At 38.4% G+C, this 26,179-nt stretch overlaps 1 protein-coding gene across 4 annotated transcripts in view; it reads right to left on the minus strand.

Annotated features, from left to right (window-relative positions):
- Window positions 1-26,179, minus strand: part of PPFIA2 (PTPRF interacting protein alpha 2) — a 472,755-nt gene that overhangs the window by 204,381 nt on the left and 242,195 nt on the right. The window lies entirely within an intron of this gene.

Below are 26,179 nucleotides of genomic sequence, written 5' to 3' on the forward strand. Positions count from 1 at the left end.
ACATATTCTGGAGTAATCCTTTCCCCATTACAAATGACACTTTGGAGTAATTGTCATTGGCTTTCTTCCCCAAACTGGGATCAGAGATTAAACAATGTGGGTATTTCTACCATTAGGTAGTATGTTTAGACAGAATAAAGATTGTTAAAAAAGAAGGCAAAAACACCTATTGAACTATTCTGTTACTCCAACTTACAAATAAATATTTTTAAGTAATTTTAACATATCCATATTATTATTAAATTCTTTACAGTGGTTCTTTAATAGAATTGATGGCTGTCAAATGTGTTAAGTATTTGGGAAAATTTGACACTAGACTGGGAAAGCACTGTCAGAATATCAAAAAGAAAAAACAAAAATGGAGAGACAGTTTTGGTTAACCTAACTCTCACATAGGCAAATTTAGTAAAAAGTAAATGAATATGATGATTATGCAAAACTGGGAAAGGCTTAGGGTTTATATTCTTGCGTGCTTCAAACCACTTATTTTGCTGATTCTCTGAGTGGCTTCAAACCAAGTGGATGCTTCAAAAACCTCGGAGCAGACTTAGAGTTTAGAATCAAGATGAAAGAGTTTATTGTTTCATTTGGCTGCCATTATAGATAAATGTTTTCTCCTTTGATTGCTGCTTGCTTAAATGCTGATATATTTTTTTTATTTATTTTATTTTTTATTTTTTATTTTTCAGTGGGTTTTGTCATACATTGATATGAATCAGCCATAGAGTTACATGTATTCCCCATCCCGGAAATGCTGATATTATCTGAGTATATTATTCAAGTGGAGAATGGAAATAAGCAACAAGAAAACAATAAACACTTGCATAGAAAACAAAAATTTCTTCATATAAACTGCATAGTTTTGATGAAGAAAAGAAGAGAGTAACAAAGATCCTGCACTGCTTTTTAAAACTAATCCTATATTCATGAATAGGGCTTCCCAGATGGCGCTAGTGGTAAAGAACTCGCCGGCCAATAAATGAGAGACAAGAGACGTGAGTTTGATCCCTGGATCAGGAAGATTTCCTGGAGGAGGGCAAGGCAACCCAGTCCAGTATTCTTGCCTGGAGAATCCCATAGACAGAGGAGCCTGGAGGGCTACAGTCCAAAGGGTTGCAAAGAGTTGGACGTGACTGAAGGGACTTAGCATGAACACATGAATACTTATGAATATCGTAAGACAAAATATTAATCAAATCTGTAAATTTAATATCATACCATTTTTTAAGTGAAACATATATCTGGATTATCTTTCTAGAGGTTTAACTTACTATCTGCAGAAAGAAAAATGCTCAGAAGAAAATAATTTATAATTTTAACATTTCTTATCTCCAGATGGTAAAATTACAAGTAAACTTTGTTTTTTGGCTTTCTGCTATGTATTTTGACATCAAAACTCTCTAGAATAAATATGCTTTTATGCCTAGTGAATAAAAGAAAATGTGAATCTACAAATTCACTGAAACAATCATGTGTTCATAACCAATGACAGATATTAGTCAAGATGTTACTGGTGACGGATGACTTTGCATTTTTAATTTACTATCACAGCACTGACTCTGAACAAGCTATTCAGTGACTCCATGTATTAAGATTAGTCTTACATTTATTAACTTTCTCGCAAATTCCAGGCACTATTTTCATATTCATTATCTTATGTACTCTCTCAATAACAAGTGAGGGAGTCTCATTTCCATTTCACGGCTGAGGAAACTGAATTACCAAGATAAAAGTTCAAGTTCACAAAGCTCATAACCCCTAGTGAGGTATGTTGTGAATACAGCTCTCCAGACTGGACTTCCAGTGGTTTTCCACTATACCATTTTGACCTGGCATTTATGTATGGTTCAGAGTTGGAGTACATTCAGCAATCCTCTTCTTTATCTGGAGTATTACATAACCATTACTTATAATTACCTGACATGACCCTCCTTAATTAGTCCAAAGAGAGTGTGCAGATCTAGGAAGTGGCGTATTTCTTCCATGCAGGCTTACAAGTGTGAGACAAGGACATCCTGAGAATGTAGGACTGCAGTAGATGCAGCTGTCTTGTATGGAGTTAATCATCAAATGTTTTTACACTTTTGCTCTGACATTTCTCTATTCTGTACCAACTTCTCCATCCATACTGTCATATGAACTGAGTTTTTTAAATCAACTTTTCCTAGATAACATTAATAATAACAGCAGAGGTAATTAACATTGAGTGAGCCCTTACCATATGCCAGATACTCTGCCAAGCACTTTATATTGATTATCTCATTAATCTTAATGAAACTCTGTAATGTGATACTAAAATCTCGCTAAACAAAGCTAAATGCTTACCATACAATTCAGCAAATCTCACTCCATGGTATCTCATTCCAAAGAAATCTCACTCCAAAGAAGTTGAAAACTATGTCCACACAAAAACCTGCATACACCTTTTATAGCAGCTCCATGCATAATTTCTAAGACTTGGAAGCAATCAAGATGCCTTTCAGTTGGTGAAGGGATAAATAAACAGTAGCATACTTAGACAAGGGAGTATTATCTAGTGCTAAAAAAAATGAGCTGTCAAACCAGGAAAAAACACGGAGAGACCTCCAATGTATATTAGTAAATGAAAGAAGCCAATCTGAAAGAGGCTACTATTGTATGATTCCAACCATATAGCATTCTTAAAAAATAAAATTATGGGAAGAGTAAAAAGATGAATGGTTGCCACAGGGGTTGCAGGTGTGGAAGGGATGAATAGACAGAGGACAGAGGATCTGTAGGGAAATGAAAAAGTTTGTGTGGTATTTGATGACTTATACACGTAATTAAACATTTGTCCAAATCTCTAAACATAACAACACCCAAACTATGGACCAGCACTAATAAAGATGTATCAGTGTAGGTTCATCAATTGTAGCAGATATACCACTCTGATGTGGGATGGAATTAACGGTGGAGATCACATGTATGTGGGGGTAGAGGGAACATGGGAAACCTCCGCACCTTCCTTTAAATTGTGCTATGACCCTAAACTACTCTGTGAATATAAAATCTTAAAAAAAACACACACTGAGGCCCAGATAAGTGAATAAAATTTGCAAAGTTGGACACTTAGTCATGGTATAGCTGGGTTCTGAATTCAGACAAGCTGTTTCACAGTGGACAGCTACAATAGACTGTTGTTTTTTTTCCCCTCTCCTGACCACATTGTTTCCCCTTCTAATTTGCCCTTCCTTAGTCTTTGAAAAGTTATACTTTCCTCAAGTTCACAAAACTTTTCAGAGCTTCCTACTTTTAAACACATCAAATTTAAACATATTTTTAACTTTGAAAATCCAAACCATCCAAAACATGACCTTTTCTCAATTAATTAGCTTTCTTTTTCATTGAAAAATAGAAACTGCCATTTTGAGCAAGAGCCACTTCATGCTGAACTTAGTATTTTATATGAATTACTTCATCTCTTTCCTATTTTTTAGATGAGAATATTGAGGCTTAGCATGGATGAATAATAATTTGCTCAAGGTCACACAGCTAAAAATAATTCACCTTGATTACAAAACTGCTTTCTGCAACACTGCTTCTTTCTCACTGAAAATGGAAAATCATCAAATTTTTCAATAGTAATGATTAATATAAACATATCATCCCTCTAACTCTCCATCCATACATATAACATTTATTGTGCACCTAGACATGTTTGGATGTGAGAGTTGGACCTTAAAGAAAGCTGAACGCTGAATAATTGATGCTTTTGAACTGTGGTGTTGGAAAAGACTCTTGAGAGTCCCTTGGACTGCAAGGAGAGCCAACCTGTCAATCCTAAAGGAAATCGGTACTGAGTATTCATTGGAAGGACTGATGCTAAAGCTGAAACTCTAATACTTTGACCACCTGATGAGAAGAACTGACTCATGTGAAAAGACCCTGATGCTGGGAAAGAATGAGGGTAAGCAGAAGGAGAGGACAGAGGATGAGATGGTTGTATGGCATCACTGACTCAATGGACATGAGTTTGAGTAAGCTCGGGGAGTTGGTGATGGACAGGGAGGCCTGGCGTGCTGCAGTCCATGAGGTTGCAAAGAGTCGGACGCAACTGAGCTACTGAACTGAACTACACATACCACACCCTGTTTTAGGTGCTGAAGATATGGAAATAACTTAAGCATAGTTGTTGCACTTGACCTCATGGATCTTTTGGAATTTACATTTCAGGCATATCAGGAGCTTTCATCACTGATAAGCACTCAAAGTTCAGTTCAGTTCAGTTCAGTTCAGTCGCTCAGTCGTGTCCGACTCTTCATGATCCCATGAACCGCAGCACGCCAGGCCTCCCTGTCCATCACCAATTCCCGGAGTCCAGCCAAACCCATTTCCATCGAGTCGGTGATGCCATCCAACCGTCTTATCCTCTGTCATCTTCTCCTCCTGCCCTCAATCTTTCCCAGCATCAGGGTCTTTTTAAATGAGTCAGCTCTTCGCATCAGGTGGCCAAAGTACCAGAGTTTCAGCTTCAACATCAGTCCTTCCAATGAACACCCAGGACTGATCTCCTTTAGGGTGGACTGGTTGGATCTCCTTGCAGTCCAAGTGACTCTCCAGAGTCTTCTCCAACACCATAATTCAAAAGCACCAATTTTTCGGCGCTCAGCTTTCCTCACAGTCCAACTCTCACATCCATACATGACTACTGGAAAAACCATAGCCTTGACTAGATGGAACTTTGTTGGCAAAGTAATGTCCTTGCTTTTTAATATGCTGTCTAGGTTGGTCATAATTTTCCTTCCAAGGAGTAAGCATCTTTTAATTTCATGGCTGCAGTCACCATCTGCAGTGATTTTGGGGCCCAGAAAAATACCCATCACCAAAGTGCCACACAGGAAGTAATACTGGTTTATGTGCTTAGAGGCATTGTTGACTAATAGGTAACTCTTGCTCTCTAGTACCTTCCTCTTAGTAGGTCTATCTTCTGCCTCTACCAAAGATTTCTCCTTCCTGTTTCTATCTCTACCTTTAGATTTTCTCATCTCTCTTTTTTTCTACTCCTTTCACAAACTATTTCCTTTACCAAGAATACTTTTCCCTATTGTCTCTGACTAACTGACATACCTGCTTGTAAAGTACCTGCTTGACTTGTTAATGATCTATTATAGCTTGTTCACAGTCTAGCAACACAGTTACTGTATTTTTCATAATAATTGAATTATGTGTTCATCTCCTCCAAATTAACAGCATGATCCTTTAAAACAATGCTGTTACCTTATTTATTTTTATAGCTTTAGGACGTAGCAGAGTTTTGCACAAATTGTAGATATTCAGTAAATCCTTGTAACAATAAGTGAATAGTTCATCTTGTAAATGCTAGTTTTAATACCAAAAACACTTTTTAAAATGTATAAATAATTAAGAGTTCATTTCTTTTTTCTGAGATTGTTAGAATTTGATCATTTATAACATGCCACTTGATGCGAAGAACTGACTCATTTGAAATGACCCTGATGTTGGGAAAGATTGAAGGCAGGAGGAGGAGATAACAGAGGATGAAATGGTTGGATGGCATCACTGACTCAATGGACACGAGTTTGAGTAGGCTCCAGGAGTCGGTGATGGACAGGGAGGTCTGGCGTGCTGTGGACCATTGGGTCTCAGAGAGTCAGACATGACTGAGTGACTGAACTGAACTGAACATGCTCAATATTCTTTTTGCTTCATTGCTGTTGTTTTCTCCAATATCTGAAATTATACTGTCCTATATTCTACATAGAAATGGTGTTACTCTTTGCTATATTTTATTGCATATATATGAAGTAATACTATTGTTCCTACCAAATCACACATTCGTATTTATCATTTGTTCATTGGACATGCTATTTCAGTCTTTTTCAATCTCAAAATAAAAATGCATATTTAACCCATATGTTACTTCTCTAATCTAGAGTTTCTTAAACTATATTCCATAGAACAGTATTTCCACACATTTCCCAGCCAAGAGAAATGGCCAGATAGATTTGAGAAATGATTTATGGTATATATTTTGCTCTTGAACATATACTATAGACATCAGCACAGAAGAGATTATGACGAAAGCTGGTTTTGTGGCCAAGAAATGGAAACAATCAAGATTTTTACCTATAGGAAAATGGATGAATCAAATGGAGTAAATGTACATGTGTAAAAGGCAGAACAAGTTGGCTAGATCTTGATATAATAACATGTGAATGTTTCAAAAATACAATCTTGCGTGAAAAGAGGTAAGTTACAGAACATAATGTATAACACAGCGTACTGTCAGAAGCTAAAGGCAGCGAAGGATAAATTTTAGATGAAAACTTCATTTCTGCCTCTGCATCTAAAGTCAAAGGAGATTGCTCTGAATAACCGAGACAGAATTCGTAGGTCAGTTGCCAATCACAAACCATATTCAACAACTTTTCAAACTAGTCATTTTGTTCCCCAAACACAGCCTGCCAAAATTCTTACTTTCCCCGAGAACCAAAATGACTTTCCCCACTCTGCACTTTTTTCTTGGAATTTTAAGAGCGGTCAGGACACAGAGTGCCACAGAAATCCTCCCAGACAGAAGGGAATGTCCTGTTTCCTTTTTAGTATGATTCATGCACACCACACACACTCACATGACCACTCCCTCTATGCTAGGGAGATGACAGTGAAAGAAGCAAGTTAAAGTCCCTACTCTCAAAATGTGTATACACTTTCAGGCACTTAGCACTCAAAATACTTTTATTCAGAGCAAATCATTTCTAGTTATGTCAATCCCCTCTTAATACCAATTCAACTCATGATATAGAGCATTAGTTCCTTTAAAAAGAGAGCAAAAAAAAAAAGACATTTCTTAATAAAATTGAAGGTATAATTTCTTTTTGCCTTCTCTTCTTCCTGCTTTCCTTTTTTAAAATTTTTTTAAATCAGATTATAGTTGATTTACAATGTTGGGTTAGTTTTGGTTGTACAACAGAAGAAGGCATCGCTTCTTAGAAATCAACACAAGTTATCTAATTTCTGTGCCCTCTTAATTCTAAGTTACAAGTTTCAGAAACTGTATGAAATTTAGTTTCTTTATTGTCAATTTTTAACACTAACTTCTTGGTATTACCTCTTTTCTCTCCTGCCCACCTCAACCTTTTTTTAAGCTATTGTTTCTTGAGCACTTATTACAGGTTAGAGATATTGTTAGGATCTTTACATTTGCTATGTCATTTATTCATCATGACAGCTTTATTCTATCTGGATGAGAAAACCTGAATGAAAGAGACTAAATAACTCTAGCAAGGCTCACGCTGATCCACAATATCCGTGCTGGCATCACCATCCCTCAAGCTTGTCAGCTCCCCAGAGAGAGAGAGCCTGCCTTTGTACCTTAGCACTGGTTTTGCTGGTGCATGCTGGCAAGTGAGCCAAGGAGGGTCATCAGGATATTATGCCTGAGCTGCTAATACTTCAGTGAATATCCCTTAGGTTAGTGAGGTGTTCTCAGTTTAATGCAAAGAAACTTCTTCTGCTTTGGTCCCTCCATGTGTATTTTCAAAGGAAAAGGTATATCAGCAAAGTATACATTGACTCAGATCCTGTGCCTACAGGATCTGGTCAGGTGAAAAGCGTATAGATGCAGAGCTTCCTCAGGCCATCCTCCCTCTTCTCTTCTCCTCATGTATCTTTCCACCTTGTAAATCACCGCAGACTACAGGCTGCCAGCTTAACACAGATACGGGAACAGTATGCCTGTTCGTCTTCAAATGCATTTTTTGATAGCTAATATTAAAGATGGAAGGGTGGAAAGAGACTACTGACTTCTTTGCCTCATTTCAGGATGGTGTGCTTACTCGAGGAGATTTATTTGAAGAAAAAACGATATATTTTCCCACTAACTAAATGTCCGAAAGGTCTTGACTTAACAGATGAGTCCTCACCTCCTAAAAGCAGGTCCAGAGAAGCTTCGTGATAGGAGGGGAATTCAGCCTTTTAATTTCATGTCATTGACACCAGGCAGCAGTCTCCAGAGTAATCTATGACAATCCGTTCATCGTAATTACAATTTTAACACTCTTTATCTTTCAATTAAAACTGCATTCTGTGGGCCACTTAATTAATGAACTGACAATGGCCTTATTTCTGCAACCATATATCTTGAGTAAGCACTGGCTGAAAAATCATGAGTGCAAATCAGACAGAGAAGAGAAAACATAAAGGATGAGCTAAAATGCAGCTTTCCTACACACCACCAACACCCTCCCTAACCACAGAAAGCATTTCTAAAATTTATTCTCCAAGCATCTAACATTTGTGCAATTCAAAAATAGCTCTGAGGAAAGCATATGGCATGAAAGCATGCTGACTTGACCATCTAGCATTTAAATTAGACAAATTAACTACTTCAACATGTTTTTATAATGACTTCCTTAGGCTGTGCCCCCAACTTAGTATATTTTGGTTTCTCCTCTTTTGAAAATGGAAAATTCTTCAAGCAATTCTATTTGTAATACTTGGTGGAAAGCTCTGGATTTCAACTTTACATTTATCTGGATATAACTTGTCATAAGTTTACAGGTATAAAGATATACATCTTCTCCACACCATACATCCTGGATTTAATAACAGAAGTATTACACCAGAGAGGTGAAAACAAATCAGCTAAAATAATTGATATAGTGCCTAAATTTTATATCTGTACAAATCTCAGAATATTAGTAGCTAAATTCACAAGAGTCTTTATAAATTTAGTTAGGAAACAAACAAACAAACAAAAAAAGAAAACATTTATTTCCTAGGAATCCTATCTCTTCTTCTCTACATATATTGTTTCCTATTTTATTATGTTATGTAATCAAATGTGGTGTTAATGACCTCTGGTCTAATAATTGCCTCCTAGACTTGCGGGAGCCCAGGAAAAGCTGTCATCCAAAATTACTGTGTGAAACAGCCGCGTCTCACAGTCGGCTCTGGGCTAGACAGCTTGAAGGTAGAGTTGCCCGCATAACTAATACAATCTGACAGGCACAACTGGACTTTTAGAGTCTTCACAGAAATTGTTGGGTAAGCCTGCTCAATTTAAAAGGAAAATTAGATTCAAACTTTATGCAAATACTATTTTGTATCCCTTTGATTTTTATGTATGCCTGTTTCAATAAGACACTGTTTTGTCTTTTTGCTAAAACTGCATAATAGAAGATTATGTTAATGTAAGAAGGTTCTGTTAATAATGACCTGAGAGATGCAGGTGTGTTTAAAATCAAACACTTTTTACAAATGACACTTCATGGGAGATGTGGACATGGGTACTGGGTGATTTTGTTTTCAAAAATCTTCCAATCAAGGCAATTGTCATCATCCAAAAGTGGATGTTTCCTGAGTCAGATACAGTGCTGTCAGGCTGCTTCAGGCTACGTGACCATCAAGTCATGTTGCTATCATGCTTCACTTACTACACTGCCGCTGAAATGTGCCTCTCCTGTATATTACCCCTGCTGGTTTCCCAGACGTTAAGTTGTCAGAGTGTGTACAGAGCTGCCCCAGGTACTGGGTGCTCTTTACCAGCGTCATTTGTTTGACATGATTCAGCTTTGTTGTTGAATTCTTGAGAGCAGGCAATGGACTTATTGGAAACAACCAAAATGTCCTTCAATAGGTACAGAGATAAATAAACTTTTAAAAAGAGAAATGGTACATCCATACAATGGAATATTATTCAGTACTAAAGAGAAATGAACTACCAAACTATAAAAGGACATAGAGAAACCTGAAATGCACTTTACTAAGTGAAAGAAGCCATCTAAAAAGACTACATACTGTATTATTTCAACTATGTGACATTCTGAAAAAGTTAAATCTGTGGAGACAGTCACTTTTATCATCAGTGGTTACCAGGATTTGAACTGGAGTGGGCTGTGATGAATAGACAAAGCACAGAGGATTTTTAGGGCAGTGAAAATGCTTTGTTACGATACTATGATGACTGATACATGTCACTATACATCTTCCAAACCCCAGAATGTACAAAATCAAAAGTAAACTATAATGTAAACTATAGACTTCTAAATGATAATGCGTCAAAGTATCATCTGCTGGTGGCTATATGGATAACAGGGAGGCTATCCATGTGGGACAACAGGAGCATATGGCAAGTCTAAGTACTTTCCTCTCAATTTTGTTATGAATTTAATATTGCTCTAAAAAATAAAGTCTTAATAATAAAAAAATGAGACATTAGTAGAAATGTGAATAGCATAGGTCATCGTTAAAATAGATATTCATAAGTGATATATACTTAGTAGTTTTTGAGCTAGATATGGTTATTTGACAGTTAATGCTTTTCTTCCAAGACAAAATTTTCCAAGTTAGGATGGGACATTTCATTAGATGCTTCAGGAAATTAAAGAAAATGCATGTTTTTGTTCCTTTATGGTAACTGAAATTACATGAATCTCATTGCTAATTATCTATCCCCTCCTTTTGAGGAAGATACTGATAGCACTCCTAATAATAAATCAGGGACAGAAAGATTGTTCTCAAGAGTAACTATAAAGAAGAGGGGGTTCCACTCTATCATTAGTGGACTAGAATGATTAAAAATTATAAGTCATGTGACACAGTAAACTCAGCACATTTTTGTAAGAGAAAGTGCTTATTTTACCCCTCTTCCTTTGCACTTAGTAAATTACTGCTGATCAATTAATCAGGTTATTATTATGCAGCACACTGAACAACACAGTATGTTCTCTTATTAAACTAAGCCATAATAGTAAGAGCTGTAAAGATAGAAACCATGAGAAAAATCACTGAACATCATGAAATTGTTCATTAAGGTTTCTTAGAAAACATGTCTCTGACCTTATCTGCTATTATTCATTCCGCATTTTTAAAATTATATCTATTACCATTACCCTGGGGCTTACACAACTCTCAAGATATTATCTGGTGTCAGATGTGAAATGACAGAGTAAAACATATTTGAGGAGCTTTCATTGAATCCTTGTGTTGGCTTTGATAAGATCCTATTTCAGAGGAGTGAGGCTGCCTATAAGTCTGGCCAGAACCCAGGATTATAACGTAAAACCTTTTGTAGATTTCCTGACCCAAGAGATGAGGATGAACGATGTCTAACGAAGAGCTCTCCTCCTTAGGCTGGGTCTCTAAGCTTGAGTAGCTTCTCTGACTCCTACATCCTGCCCTCTGCCTAGTATTACAAACTAGAATGAGAAAGACAAGTCGATGGCCTAGAATCAAGATTAAAGTTACCCACTTCACGGATCCTTTCCCTTTAACCTCCTCCAGCTCCCAGTGTCCTTTAAGTCAAACAGAAAAAGCCCATGGGCCTGATCTTATTGTATCAGAAGTATGGAAGTAGAGAGAGGCAGATCACCAGAGAGGAATCCTCACAAAGGAACCAAGGCTTCTACTTCTAGAAACAGTTAACGACCTTGTCCTTGATTTAGATTCATCTTTATGGAAAGGGGGAAAGAATCTTTTATCTCCACCAATGTCCAAAAGATATCTGTCTATTTGGTGCTTGAAAAATTTGGACACTTATTAAAACTCAACATTCTGGATATATTAGTAAAATCACCTGGCCCAGCAAGCACTGTAGCTAAAGCATGTCAGGCTTAGTCACCGCCAGCCAAAAACCCTGTTGGCAGGAAAAGCCAATTTTCAACAGCTCTGACAGTGTAAAGCAGGAGGCATGTTTGACAAGATGCTGCGTATTAATTTAAAAGGCTTTAGCATCTGGTTAGGTAACACCTGCTGTGGCGAGCACCCCCAGGCACATAAAATAGCATTCAAGCTGAATATTTAAATCTCCCAACATAGCCCAACAAAGCTCTAACTCTAAATAAAACAAAACTAAATCATGTCTCTCTAGAAATCAACAAGAGTTATAATTATATAGCCAAAAATATTTTCTCTATGACATTGTTTGCACAGTGGTAAAGAATCCACCTGCCACTGCAGGAGATGCAAGAGGGGTGGGTGTGACCTCTGGGTCAGGAAGATCCTTTGGAGTAGGAAATGGCAACCTACTCCAGTATTTTTGCCTGGAAAATTCCACGGACAGAGAAGCCTGGCAGGCTGCAGTCCACAGGGTCATAAAAAGGACACAAATGAACGATTGAGCAAGTACACACATAAAATGCTGCAGGGGGTGTTATAGAAGTTATAAAGTATATTAAAATGTATTGTCCTGTGTTGGAGAATTATACTGTGTGCAGTATTTAGAAGAGGATCAAGGCCCAGAGAAAAACACTTTGAGTTCTATTATGTTGCACTGATATATAACTAAAGCAGAAATTGTCACTGAAAAGGGGGAGATGATGGCACCAAATAACAAAGAAACCCAGGCCACAGGACAGGAAGAGCTGGCAAGGTTCTTCTAAGTATGCTGTCTTTGAAAGGGAGTCAAAGCTCAAGGATTAGAGTCATCAGGGAGAAGCGAGAGAGAAGTGGAGTTTCAGAAGTCTAGAACTGTCAGGACACACTACACGACTTAAAAGTTCAGTAACATGCATATGCAGAGTACATCATGAGAAATGCTGGGCTGGATAAAGCATAAGGTGGGATAGAGATTGCTGGGAGAAATATAAATAACCTCAAAGACACATGACACCACCCTTATGGCAGAAAGCAAAGAAGAACTAAAGAGACTCTTCATGAAAGTGAAAGAGGAGAGTGAAAAAGTTGGCTTAAAGCTCAACATTCAGAAAACTAAGATCATGGCATCCGGTCCCATCACTTCATGGCAAATAGATGGGGAAACAATGGAAACAGTGAGAGACTTTATTTTTCTGGGCTCCAAAATCACTGCAGATGGTGACTGCAGCCATGAAATTAAAAGATGCTTGCTCCTTGGAAGAAAAGTTATGACCAACCTAGACAGCATATTAAAAAGCAGAGACATTACTTTGCCAACAAAGGTCCATCTAGTCAAGGCTGTGGTTTTTCCAGTGGTCATGTATGGATGTGAGAGTTGAACTGTAAAGAAAGCTGAGCACCGAAGAATTGATGCTTTTGAACTGTGGTGTTGGACAAGACTCTTGAGTCCTTTGGACTGCAAGGAGATCCAATCAGTCCATCCTAAAGGAAATCAGTCCTGAATATTCATTGGAAGGACTGATGCTGAAGCTGAAACTCCAATACTTTGGCCACCTGATGTGAAGAACTGACTCATTTGAAAAGACCGTGATGCTGGGAAAGATTGAAGGCAGGAGGAGAAGGGGATGACAGAAGATGAGATGGTTGGATGGCATCACCGACTCGATGGACATGAGTTTGAGAAAGCTCCGGGAGTTGATGATGGACAGGGAAGCCTGCCATGCTGCATTCCATGGGGCTGCACAGAGTCGGACACAATCGAGTGACTGAACTGAACTGAACATTTTCTGAGTCCACGGATACCTAGAAAGATTCTTAGAATAGTTGAATTTTCTGTGTAGTTTTCTACAGTGAAGAGATCTGTCAGCCCAGTTTGAATACCAGGTTATTTGACAATTCTTTCTCAATGTAAATGAATAAACTGACATTTTGAAAATTCCTCTATTAGCTCCACAAAATATTATTGACTCCCCAATATGTAGGGGATTCTGCAGTTTTTTCAGATGTTGCAATGTGAACAATGGTGAAAAAGATGTAATAAACCAAGGTAAGTGAAGCAATTACAATATAATATGAAAAACACTACAGTGGAGCTATAACCAGGGTATTCATCATGCACAGGCATGTTTCAGCGTGGGTATGGGTATGGAGGGAGCATGTAAGACAGTGTGTGAAAAACAAGCAAGAGTTAGCCAGGTAAAGTATCTGTTGAGTAAAAATTTTTCCAGATTAAAGGAGCAGCATAAACAACTACCCTCCCCCCCCCCAAAAAAAACCCTTAAAATGTTAAAATTGTAACACTTTTAGAAAAAGCCACAAGGGTAAATTAGAATCAAGGATTAGCTGATGGCTTCTTTGAGATGATACTGAAAGCTCAAGCAACATGTGAAAAAATAGATACACTGTACACCATCTGCTATAGCCTGAAATGCATTCAGGTTTTTAAGCCCTGACTCCCAACCTGATGGTATTTGGAGATGGGGCCTTTGGGAGATGATTCAATTTAGATGAGGTCATGGCAGTGGGATTACTGGCCTTTGTAAGAAAACAAAGAGGCAGTAAATAGAGATTTCTCCCTCTACCATTTGAAGAGAAGCCAGAAAGCAGCCATATGTAAGCCACGAAGAGGACATGGCCATGCTGGTATCATGAACTCAGATTTTCAGTCCCCAGAACTATAAGGAAATAAATGGTTAAGCCACCAAGACTATGGTATTTGGTTATGGCAGTCCAAGCTGACTAATATATTATCAAAACTAATAAATTTTGCACTTCAAATGAAATCATCCAGAAAAGGCAACCCATACAATGAATGAACATTTTTGAAAATAATGTACCTTATTATTAAGTACTTGTTTCTAGAATATATGAATAACTGTTACAATTCAAGAATAAAAACACAAATAGCCCAATTTAAAAATGAGTAAAGAATCTGAATAGACAGTTCAAAGATGTACAAATGGCCAATAAGCAAAAGAAAAGATGTTCAACATCATTAACCATCAGAGAAATGCAAATCAAAACCATAATGATATACCACTTCACATGTATTAGAATGGATATAATCAAAAAGATAAATAATAAATGTTAGCAAAGATGTAGAGAAACTTCATACACTGCTGATGGAAGTGTAAAATGGCACAGCTGCTTTGAAAACCAGTTTGGTCATATCTCAAATGGTAAAAGAGATATCATATGATCCAACAATTCTACTATTAGGAATGTACCCAAGAAAATGGCAAACATACATCCACACAGAAACTCGAACATGAATGTTCACAGCAGCATTATTCATTATAGCTAAAAAGTGGAAACAAACTAAATGTTCAACAATTGAAGGACTGATGAAAAAGGTAGTATATACATAAAATGGAAATTATGCAGAAATAAAAGAAACAAAGGTCCTAATACTTACAATAATATCATTCATAAACTTTAAAAATCTTGTGCTAAGCTAACAAAGCCAATCACAACAGATGGTATATTTTATAATTCGATTCATATCAAATGTCCAGAATAGACAAACATATAGAAACAGGAAATTGGTGGTTGCTAATACTAGGTGAGATGGGAAAGTTGGAGGAGGTGATATTTGGGGGTAATAAACTATTCTAAAATTGATTGTGGTGATGGATGCATAGCTCCATGATTCTACTGAAAGCCAACAGACTGCATTTTAAGTGGGTAAATTAGATGGCATGTGAATGATGCAGATGACACCACCCTTATGGCAGAAAGTGAAGAGGAACTAAAGAGCCTCTTGATGAAAGTGAAAGAGGAGAGTGAAAAAGTTGGCCTAAAGCTCAACATTCAGAAAACTAAGGTCATGGTATCTGCTCCCATCACTTCATAGCAAATAGATGGGGAGACAGTGGAAACAGTGGCTGATTTTATTTTTCTGGGCTCCAAAATAACTGCAGATGGTGACTGCAGCCATGAAATTAAAAGACGCTTACTCCTTGGGAGGAAAGTTATGACCAACCTAGACAGCTTATTAAAAAGCAGAGACATTACTTTGCCAACAATGGTCAGTCTAGTCAAGGCTGTGGTTTTTCCAGTGGTCATGTATGGACGTGAGAGTTGGGACTATAAGGAAAGCTGAGCACCAAAGAATTGATGCTTTTGAACTGTGGTGTTGGAGAAGACTCTTCAGAGTCCCTTGAACAGCAAGGAGATCCAACCAGTCCATCCTAGAGGAGATCAGTCCTGGTGTTCATTGAAAGGACTGATGTTGAAGCTGAAATTCCAACACTTTGGCCACCTGATGTGAAGAACTGACTCATTTGAAAAGACCCTGATGCTGGGCATCAGGGCAAGAGGAGGACTGAGGGCAGGAGGAGAAGGGGATGACAGAGGATGAGATGGTTGGATGGCATCACCGACTCGATGGATGTGGGTTTGGGTGGACTCCGGGAGTTGGTGATGGACAGGGAGACCTGGCGTGCTGCGGTCTATGGGGTCGCAGAGTCGGACACGACTGAGCGACTGAACTGAACTGAACTGAATGATGTTTCAATAACTGTTTAAAATCATGTTTAAATAATTCAGAACCAGGCTGGGAGGTCCCGGGAGCCGCTCCTGACGTCACCGCCTCTTGCCTCCGACTCCCCCATCCCAGCTGACCTGCACACAGCGGAGCCCAGGGAGGAGGAGCCGGCCTGGGTGCAGACGGAGCGGGAGCAGTTCCGGGACTTCCAGGATCTGCACAAGGACCGGAAGCTGGACAGGAATGCGGTGGGTCACTGGGTGCTGCCCCGCCCAGGATCAGCCCCTGGTGGAGGCCAGCCACTTACTGCACGAGGGCGACACGGCCAAGGACGGGCGTCCGAGCAAGGTTGAGATCCTGGGAACCTGGACCATGTGCGTGGGCTGCGAAGCCAGCAACCACGCCGAGGATCTGACATGGCACTCCGCCGAGCCTGAGCCCCGCGAGCACGCGGCCGCCTCGTCACCCCGTGGGCCGACCTGGGGCGCCCCGGTGGCCGGGGCCCCACCTGTCCAGCCCTGCAGGAGGTGGGCCCCGACCTCGGAGTCCCCTGCCCTGCGCTCTCCACGCTGGTGAGAACCAGCGGGTCAACTTCACTCCCTGAGACACCGCAGCCCCTCCCAGCTCCCCATAGGGGCTCTCAGGCCCAAATGAGGAGATGAGGACCACCCCTTTCTCACTGGCGGAGTCTCCCAGCCCAGACCAAGGCCCCCTGACATCAAGCCCAGCCTCCATAGGCCTCCACTAATCCCCCAGTTCCAAATCTGAGCCTCACCCCACACAGCAGAGGAACACCTCCCCGGGGGCCCTGAACTCACCCCCAGCATCTGCCCAAAGGATGTCTCTTTTCTGCCAGGGAGGCAATAAAACTCAGTGCTGGGGCAAAAAATAATAAATAACAGTTTAAAACAAACTGTTTTAAAAAAGACAGTTCACTATGGATTCAGTGTAGTGTGTATGTGGGCTCAGTTGTGTCTGACTCTGCAGCGCCGTAGACTGTCTTCGGAATTTTCCAGGCAAGAATACTGGAGTCGGTTGCCATTTCCTACTCCAGGGGATCTTCCCAACCCAGGGTTCGAACTTGTGTCTCCTGCATCTCCTGCATTGGCAGGCGGGTTCTTTATCATTGACCCACCTGGGAAGCCCTTCAGTGTAGTATATGATAGTCTAAATATTTCGAACTTTGGTAAAGGGCAATGGCAGCTATGGAAGAGATTTAAGCAGGAGAATGACATTATTAATTTTATCTTCCTTCTTATGAGTTCAGCAAGTACTCAGAGATAGTAAAACAACAAAATTCTGGACTTGACAAGCTAAAGGTAGGATCATAGGTCTTATTAAACTTATCAAGGTAACAATACCCTGGCATATTCCTTTTAATAACCATTCAGTCTTATTATAGACATCCAATTCTTTTGATTTCAATAACATTCACTGATTGTTATCATTAGAAATTTTTCCATTCCTGCTTCTTGGACCATCTTGATATCCTTTCTCCAGCAACAAAACATGTTAGAACAACACTTTACATAAGAAATATGCTACTTTCACTTCTTTGAGGAAACGTCCCCTAACATCTGATATCTTTCTGGCCAGTAGAAACAGGAAGAAGCTCAGGAGGCTACTTTCTCAGGAAGTACTCTTCAAGATAAATTTTTCAAGAGGAAAATATGTGGAAAATATCTTACATATATTCTTAACCTCTTCAGTTCAGTTCAGTTCAGTCGTTCAGTCGTGTCAGACCCATGAACCGCAGCACACCAGGCCTCCTTGTCCATCGCCAACTCCCAGAGTTCACCCAAACCCACGTCCATTGAGTCGGTGATGCTATCCAACCATCTCATCCTCTGTTGTCCCCTTCTCCTCCTGCCCTTGATCTTTCCCAGCATCATGGTCTTTTCAAATGAGTCAGATTTTCGCATAAGGTGGCCAAATATTGGAGTTTCAGCTTCAACATCAGTCCTTCCAAAGAATACCCAGGACTGATCTCCTTTAGGATGGACGGATTGGATCTCCTTGCTGTCCAAGGGACTCTCAAGAGTCTTCTCCAACACCACAGTTCAAAAGCATCAATTCTGTGGTGCTCAGCTTTCTTCACAGTCGAACTCTCACATCCATACATGACCACTGGAAAAACCATAGCCTTGACTAGATGGACCTTTGTTGGCAAAGTGATGTCTCTGCTTTTTAATAAGCTGTCTAGGTTTGTCATAACTTTCCTTCCAAGGAGTAAGTGTCTTTTAATTTCATGGCTGCAGTCACCATCTGCAGTTATTTTGGAGCCCAGAAAAATAAAGTCAGTCACTGTTTCCACTGTTTCCTCATCTATTTGCCAAAAACTGATGGGACTGGATGCCATGATCTTAGTTTTCTTAATGTTGAGCTTTAAGCCAACTTTTTCATTCTCCTCTTTCACTTTCATCAAGAGGCTCTTCTTCTTCACTTTCTTCCATAAGGGTGGTATCATCTGCATATCTGAGCTTATTGATATTTCTCCCGGCAATCTTGATTCCAGCTTGTGTTTCCTCCAGCCCAGCGCTTCTCATGCTGTACTCTGCATATAAGTTAAATAAGCAGGGTGACAATATACAGCCTTGACGTACTCCTTTTCCTATTTGGAACCAGTCTGTTGTTCCATGTCCACTTCTAACTGTTGCTGCCTGACCTGCATATAGGTTTCTCAAGAGGCAAGTCAGGTGGTCTGGTATTCCCATCTCTTGAAGAATTTTCCACAGTTTATTGTGAACCACATAGTCAAAGGCTTTGACATAGTCAATAAAGCAGAAATAGATGTTTTTCTGGAACTCTCTTGCTTTTTCAATGATCCAGTGGATGTTGGCAATTTGATCACTGGTTCCTCTGCCTTTTCTAAAACCAGCTTGAACATCTGGAAGTTCATTGTTCATGTATTGCTGAAGCCTGGCTTGGAGAATGTTAAGCATCACTGTACTAGCATGTGAGATGAGAGCAATTGTGCAGTAGTTTGAACATTCTTTGATATTGCCTTTCTTTGGGATTGGAATGAAAACTGACCTTTTCCAGTCCTGTGACCACTCCTGAGTTTTCCAAATTTGCTGGCATATTGAGTGCAGCACTTTCACAGCGTCATCTTTCAGGATTTGAAATAGCTCAACTGGTATTCCTCCACTAGCTTTGTTCGTAGTGATGCTTCCTAAGGCCCACTTGACTTCACATTCCAGGATGTTTGGCTCTAGGTGAGTGTGAGTAATCACACCATCGTGATTATCTTGGTAGTAAAGATCTTTTTGTACAGTTCTTCTGTGTATTCTTGCCACCTCTTCTTAATATCTTCTGCTTCTGTTAGGTCCCTACCATTTCTGTCCTTTATGTGCCTATCTTTGCATGAAATGTTCCCTTGGCAGCTCTAATTTTCTTGAAGAGATCTCTTCAACTATCTTACATATATTCTTAACCTCTTCAATTGCTCATAAGAAATCTACAAAGACTTAGTCAAAGCAGGAAAATCTTTTGAGTTCCCTCTACCCTATATTTATTTATGAAACAAATCTTATCAATACTGAATTGCCACACAAACATACATATGCATAAACTTACATATAGAGTGTAATGTATAATGATGTATATAATACATAGTTTTTTTTCACTATCTTATAAGTCCTTTCTACAACTTCATGAAATAAATCACATGTGTGTTGGCACCATATCTTCCCTTGCCTGAGACAACATGAAATAATCATTTACTTATTGAAGCAGTCTTGCAGTATTGCTTGATGCTGAACTTTAAGTAGCAACTACCTAGTTACCCAAACCGGCACAGGAGATGAACCCTATTTACCATCCTGTTTTCTTGCCTGGAGAATTCTATGGACAGAATGAGCCTGGCAGGCTGCTGTCCATGGGGTTGCAGAGTTGGACACAACTCAATGACTTTCATTTTACTTTTCATTTTTGAAAAGTGTACCAAAAAATTGTACATTTTTTTCATGTCTTCTGAAAAAAATGAAGTTTTGCAAATAGTCCAAATCACTAACTTCTATAGAAAATTTTTTCAACTGCGGAACCATAGCTTAGATTATCTTTTGTCTACACACATAAATTGAATTAGAATGATTGACGCTTGTCCACATTATGCAGATAAAGCAACGCTGGGAAGTCTCTTTATTTGACTGAAAGTCCATAGCACTCCTTACTTGTTTTTAATTTACTTAAGCTAATGTTTCTTGGAGAATGGAAAATAGCCAGGAGTCAAAGTAAATATTCAGATGTTCCTTTTTCCCAATTTTATTTTTCAATGTGGAAATGGTTTAATATTAGTTTGCTTGATTTGTTTAATATTAGCTTTCAATGTGGAAATAGTTTGTTTAATATTCCTCAAAAGGAAGATTATATTTTATGAGTAAGAATTTTATACAATGAAAAGTAAAAGGAGATTATTTTTTCAGGGAAGAAAACATTTTCCACAATTCCTTCATGCTGAGTTTTTGCATTTTCATTTAACAGCCCCACACTTGCAAATACATACTAGCACCCAGACTCACTGTAACAGCATTAATTACTCTGAAATCTATTACTGCCTTTGGCTTTGCTGTGTTTTTTTCTAAATCTTGTATTTCTACTTCACAAGTAAGCAAAAATCAAATTAGCTGTTCTATTTATCTGCTTTTAATGTATTAAAGAAGATTTAGTCCATGAGTTTGCTAATTTTGAAAAAAATTACTCTTAGAATTATTTAAGTGGTGAAGTCAGTGGTACAGGCAAAAGGAGGACCTAGACTGGTTGAAGACTCTTCAGAGATGTTAAATATGAATTGCCTAGAGCACAACGATACATATAACATTAAAATAAAATGTTCTTTTAAAGTTAATGAGATTTTTTTAGGTGGCTTATCTCATTTAAATTAGTCATACCATTCTTCCTTGAATTTTTGTTACTCAAGGGTAGTAACTCTTCAGATCCCAGTAAGAAGGTAGACTAGAAGTTTTCATTCTACTCCAATATAATAAATAACTCTGGATCTAGGTGGTAAATTCTGTGAGGGCCAGGTCTAAGGCTTTCTTCCCTCTGTTAAATTGCCAATTCCTCACTCTGGGTCTGTCAAAGAGATTACATTTGTTAAATAAAGACAGTGTTAAACTGTTCACATTTAGTAATGAAAACTTTAATGCAGATGAATTAGCACCAGAAAAAAACACAACTAAAATATTATTCTGATAAAACTACTGAGGTATGAATTTTAAAACATGCCATACCAGGTTCAGTCTTTTAAAAGTGCTATTCCTTAAACATTTTAAACACATATTACATTCTTTATATTTGATATCCTTGATATATTTGATATCCTTGAGAACAGAAATGGTTTTTTTCTGATTTTTGCATAGGGCAACTTAGTTCTTTGGATTTAAAATAGTGATTGCAAGCTCATGTTTGGTTATTTTAATGTGTGGGAATTCTGTGAGGTCTGGCTGAACTTCTTTCAGAGAGAATATATTTTTCCTTCTGGTAGGTACTGTGAAGCAGGGGCTAGTAATTTAAAATTCTGAGTTCAAAGACAGCACTGTGGTAATCACTGTTTATTCCTAAGCCTTAACTCAGGTTCATAGTGACAGCCTGAGAATCTTTTTGCTAATGATAGTCTTCTAGGCTATCCTGTCTTTGAGGGTATAGCCCCCTTCAGTGGTTCTGGATTTATACAGGGGTTTTAATTTTTTCTTCTTCCTAGATTCAAGGTCCTGTTCCCAGCATACCCTACTGACAAAAAGTCCCGAGTTTTTAGCTTCTGGGATCAGCAAAGGTCATCAGGATGCTCAAGTCTTCAGAAAACACTGCATTAGTTTTTCAACAGCCTATATGTTATTTTTATCCAGGCTTTTGTACTATACAGGTCCTTGAGGCTTTCCTATTTGCTACATTAGCAGAAAGTGGAAGCTGAACATGATAAAATATTCATAGATGCTTATTTCCCATACTGAATTAACATTAAACATAATTCAAGCCATCAGGGAATTATCACTGGGAATTTTTTTTTTTTTCTCTGCAGGTTATCTAGTTTGTGAGACACATGATCAAATGTGACATAAAAAATTAATGAGTTCATAAAAGAAAACACAAGGAATCTAGGTTTATATAGCATAAAATATGATCTGTATTTAAAATAATTCAGTCAACTAAAATATTCATATTTCCTCAGTGAAAGTGCTTTCTGTTAAGATGTTTGGTCTGAAGAAGAAAAACAAAACCTCAGGACTGAGAGAAGAGGGGATGGGAGCTACTTTCAATTACTTGAAAAAGATCAAAATGGAAAATGACTTTCATAGAAGGCAGTTTCCCCAATTTTTGCAATCTAGTATTTGCAATTCTACAGGATATAGTGAAAGTAGTGTTAGCCACTCAGTCATGTCACACTCTGCGACCCCGTGGACTGTGGCCATGGGGCCTTTGAAGGGCTTTTGGTGTAGGGATCACTTTTAAAATGCCCTACTCCTTCCTCTGCAGTCATATATTCTTAAAAGACACTGAAAAAAATTAAATGTTGGATGGCCTGGGCAAAGGTCATTTCCTTATAAAAACTCCATTATATTCTAATAATTTTAGTTTAATTTTACTGCCCTATTTAAGACCAAATAAATGGCTGAAAACGCCACCAGGGTAAGAATCAAATACTCTTGAGGTAGGTATAAGGCACACATTAAAAAAAACTAGTCCACATTGTTTTATGCCTGATTCTCTGCTAGACATTTTTGAATAAGTAGTTTAAACCACAATGATTCTAATTATCTAGTGGGAAGAACAAAGCAGATAGCTATATACTTGGGATAGGGCCTTATGGTTAAGTCTGTCATTGAGTCTGTCATTAGTTTATTTACATGAGAGAGAAAGGTGACTTCTGGGAAGGTAAATTAGGAAACTGATTAAAATTGCCAGCTCTGGAGGCAGTTGTTTTTGTTAGAATCCCAGCTCCATCCCTTTAGCAGCTGCTTGGAAATTTACCTTTTGTATTTCATACTGTATCTTCTGTAAAATAGAGATGAATCAGAGAACTAATCTCACAGTCTTATTGGGTTGCTATGAGAAATTACTACTTTATTCATGTAAAATGCTTCAGTTCTGTTCAGTTCAGTCACTCAGTCATGTCCGACTCTTTGTGACCCCATGAATCACAGCATGCCAGGCCTCCCTGTCCATCACCAACTCCCAGAGTTTACTCAAACTCATGCCCATCGAGTCGGTGATGCCATACAGCCATCTCATCCTCTGTCATCCCCTCCTCCTCCTGCCCCCAATCCCTCCCAGCATCAGGGTCTTTTCCAATGAGTCAACTCTGCATGAGGTGGCCAAAGTACTGGAGTTTCAGCTTCAGCATCAGTCCTTCCAATGAACACCCAGGACTAATCTCATATAGGATGGACTGGTTGGATCTCCTTGCAGTCCAAGGGACTCTCAAGAGACTTCTCCAACACCACAGTTCAAAAGCATCACTTCTTCTGTGCTCAGCTTTCTTTGTAGTCCAACTCTCGCAAATATAAATACTTTCTGATTAACACTATTATTATTATTAATTGTTTTTATTATTACTAGAACAAACTCAGAGCCTGTATCTTTAAGGACAGAAGCTCATATCACAGGTGATTATAGAAGTAAACTTTATATTCCTAAGCCCCACCTATCAACAGGGACTGATACTGTCACATTAATCACCAGCTTCCATGGATGATATTTCACATCCATGCTCTCAAGTCCCTCCTCAGAATTCTATGATAGTCAATTTCAGTTAATTCTGTTGTAGAGAGAAAAAATGGTGGCATTTGGGTCGAATATCATAAAAATATGATGTTCAATGGTCAACCTGATGTTTAAAGGATCTGAGCAGAACTGGACAGAAAAAATAATTACTATAAATGACCACAGATATAAAAGGTAAAAAATATATCACACTAACAAACAATTTAGAATGTGTGTGACGGTAATGAGCATCATAATCTGATATTTTGATTCAGCATTAGCATTTGCATTTAACTTTTTACTTTCATATTTAAATTAGCAATTTAAAATACATAACATTGTTAAATGCTTTGTGAATACATTAATTATTGCTGAGAATTCTAGCACTTATCCAAAGAAAAGTTCTTTTATGTAACAATACTACACAAAATAAATTCCAGAGTTGATAGTTTATCTTTCAAGTTTATCTTTCACTGTCTTTTCCTCTTATTTTATTATTCCAAGTTTTTAAAAATATTTGCATTTGGAGAATAGGATGGGACAAATGTGAAACATTTGTCACATACAGAGGGTATGGCCATATTGAACCAGAATCCACTCCAATTTTCATGAGCAAATGAGTGAAAGGCACTACTTTGTCATCTGTTTCCTCCCACCAGCACTACTGATAATTTGCATCACCTGCCATTATGACATTTCAGGATTTTTAAATTAAGGTATAATTAACATATAACATTATATTAATTTCAGGTCCACAACATGATTCAATATTTGTATATATTGTGAAATAATCACAAGAAGTCTAGTCTGGTTTAATGTCTCAGCAACTTTCAAATATATGCAACAAAGTATTGCAAACTATTGTTCCCATGCTACACATGACATCCCCACGCATTTCTTTTATAACTGTAACCTTGTACCTTGTCATCACCTGCATACACTTCGCCTATCCCTCACCTTGACTCTGGCAACCACCAATCTGTTCTCTGTGTCTATAAGTGTCTTTCTTTTTTTTTTTCAAAGAGTCCCTCTATAATTGCGATCATACAGTATTTGTCTTTCTCTGTCTGATTTATTTCAATTAGCATAGTGAACATCAGTTTCAAGTTCCATCTATATTGTTACAAATGGCAAGATGTCCTTCTTTCTTTTGGTTGAATAATAGTCCACTGTGTGTATATATATGTATATATGAAATATGTACATATATATGTGTATAAATATATATATATATATATATATATATGAAAGTGAAAAGTGTTAGTCGTTCAGTCATGTCTGACTCCATGGACTGTAGCCCACCAGGCTCCTCTGTCCATTCAATTCTCCAGGCAAGAATACTGGAGTGGATAGCCATTCCCTTCTCCAGGGGATCTTCCTGACCCAGGGTCCGAATCCGGGTCTGCGGCAATGCAGGCAGTTTCTTTAGTGTCCGAATCATATGCTAGTTCAATTTTTAGCTTTTGGAGGCACCTCCATAATCCTTTCCATAGTAGCTGGGCTAATTTACAATACCACTAGCAATGTCCACATCCTCACTCACTTTTGTTACTTTTAAACGTCTTCATAGCCATTGTGACAGGTGTGATGTGGTATCTCATTGTGGGCTTTGCATTGATCTGATGATGAGAGATGCTGAGGGTTTTTCCCCATGAGCCTGATGGTAATTTACATATCTTCTTTGGAAAAATGTCTATTTAGTCTTCTGTCCATTTTTAATTGAGTTCTTTGTTTTTTAGATATTGAGTTGTTTGAGCTACTTATAAATTCTGAATATTAACCCCTGACTAGTCATATCATTTGCAAATATTCTCTCCCATTAGTAGGTTATCTTTTTGTTTTGTCTGTAGTTTCCTCTGCTGTACAAAAACTTTCACATGAACTGGTCCATTTTATGTCCTAGAGGGTGCTGCCTAAAACTCCTCTAGGAGCTTTATTATTTGAGATGTTATACTTAGGTCTTTAACCCATGCTGAGTTTGTTTTAGTTTGCAGCGTGAGGAAATCTTCTAATATCATTGTTTTATATTTAGATATTCAGTTTTCCTAGCACCACTTTTTTTTCATTTTGGCTGTAACCACAGGGTTTGTACCATGGGGTTTTTTCCAGTGGTCAGGTATGGATGTGAGAGTTAGACTATAAAGAAAGCTGAGTGCTGAAGAATTGATGCTTTTGAACTGTGGTATTGGAGAAGACTCTGGAGAGTCCCTTGGACTGCAAGGAGATCCAACCAGTCCATCCTAAAGGAGATCACTCCTGGGTGTTCATTGGAAGGACTGATATTGAAGCTGAAACTCCAATACTTTGGCCACCTCATGCAAAGAGTCAACTCATTGGAAAAGACTCTGATGCTGGGAAAGATTGAGGGCAGGAGGAGAAGGGAGTGACAGAGAATGAGACGGCTGGATGGCA

This window comes from Muntiacus reevesi, chromosome 4 (genome assembly GCF_963930625.1).
Source record: "Muntiacus reevesi chromosome 4, mMunRee1.1, whole genome shotgun sequence".
Classification (NCBI taxonomy): Eukaryota; Metazoa; Chordata; class Mammalia; order Artiodactyla; family Cervidae; genus Muntiacus; species Muntiacus reevesi.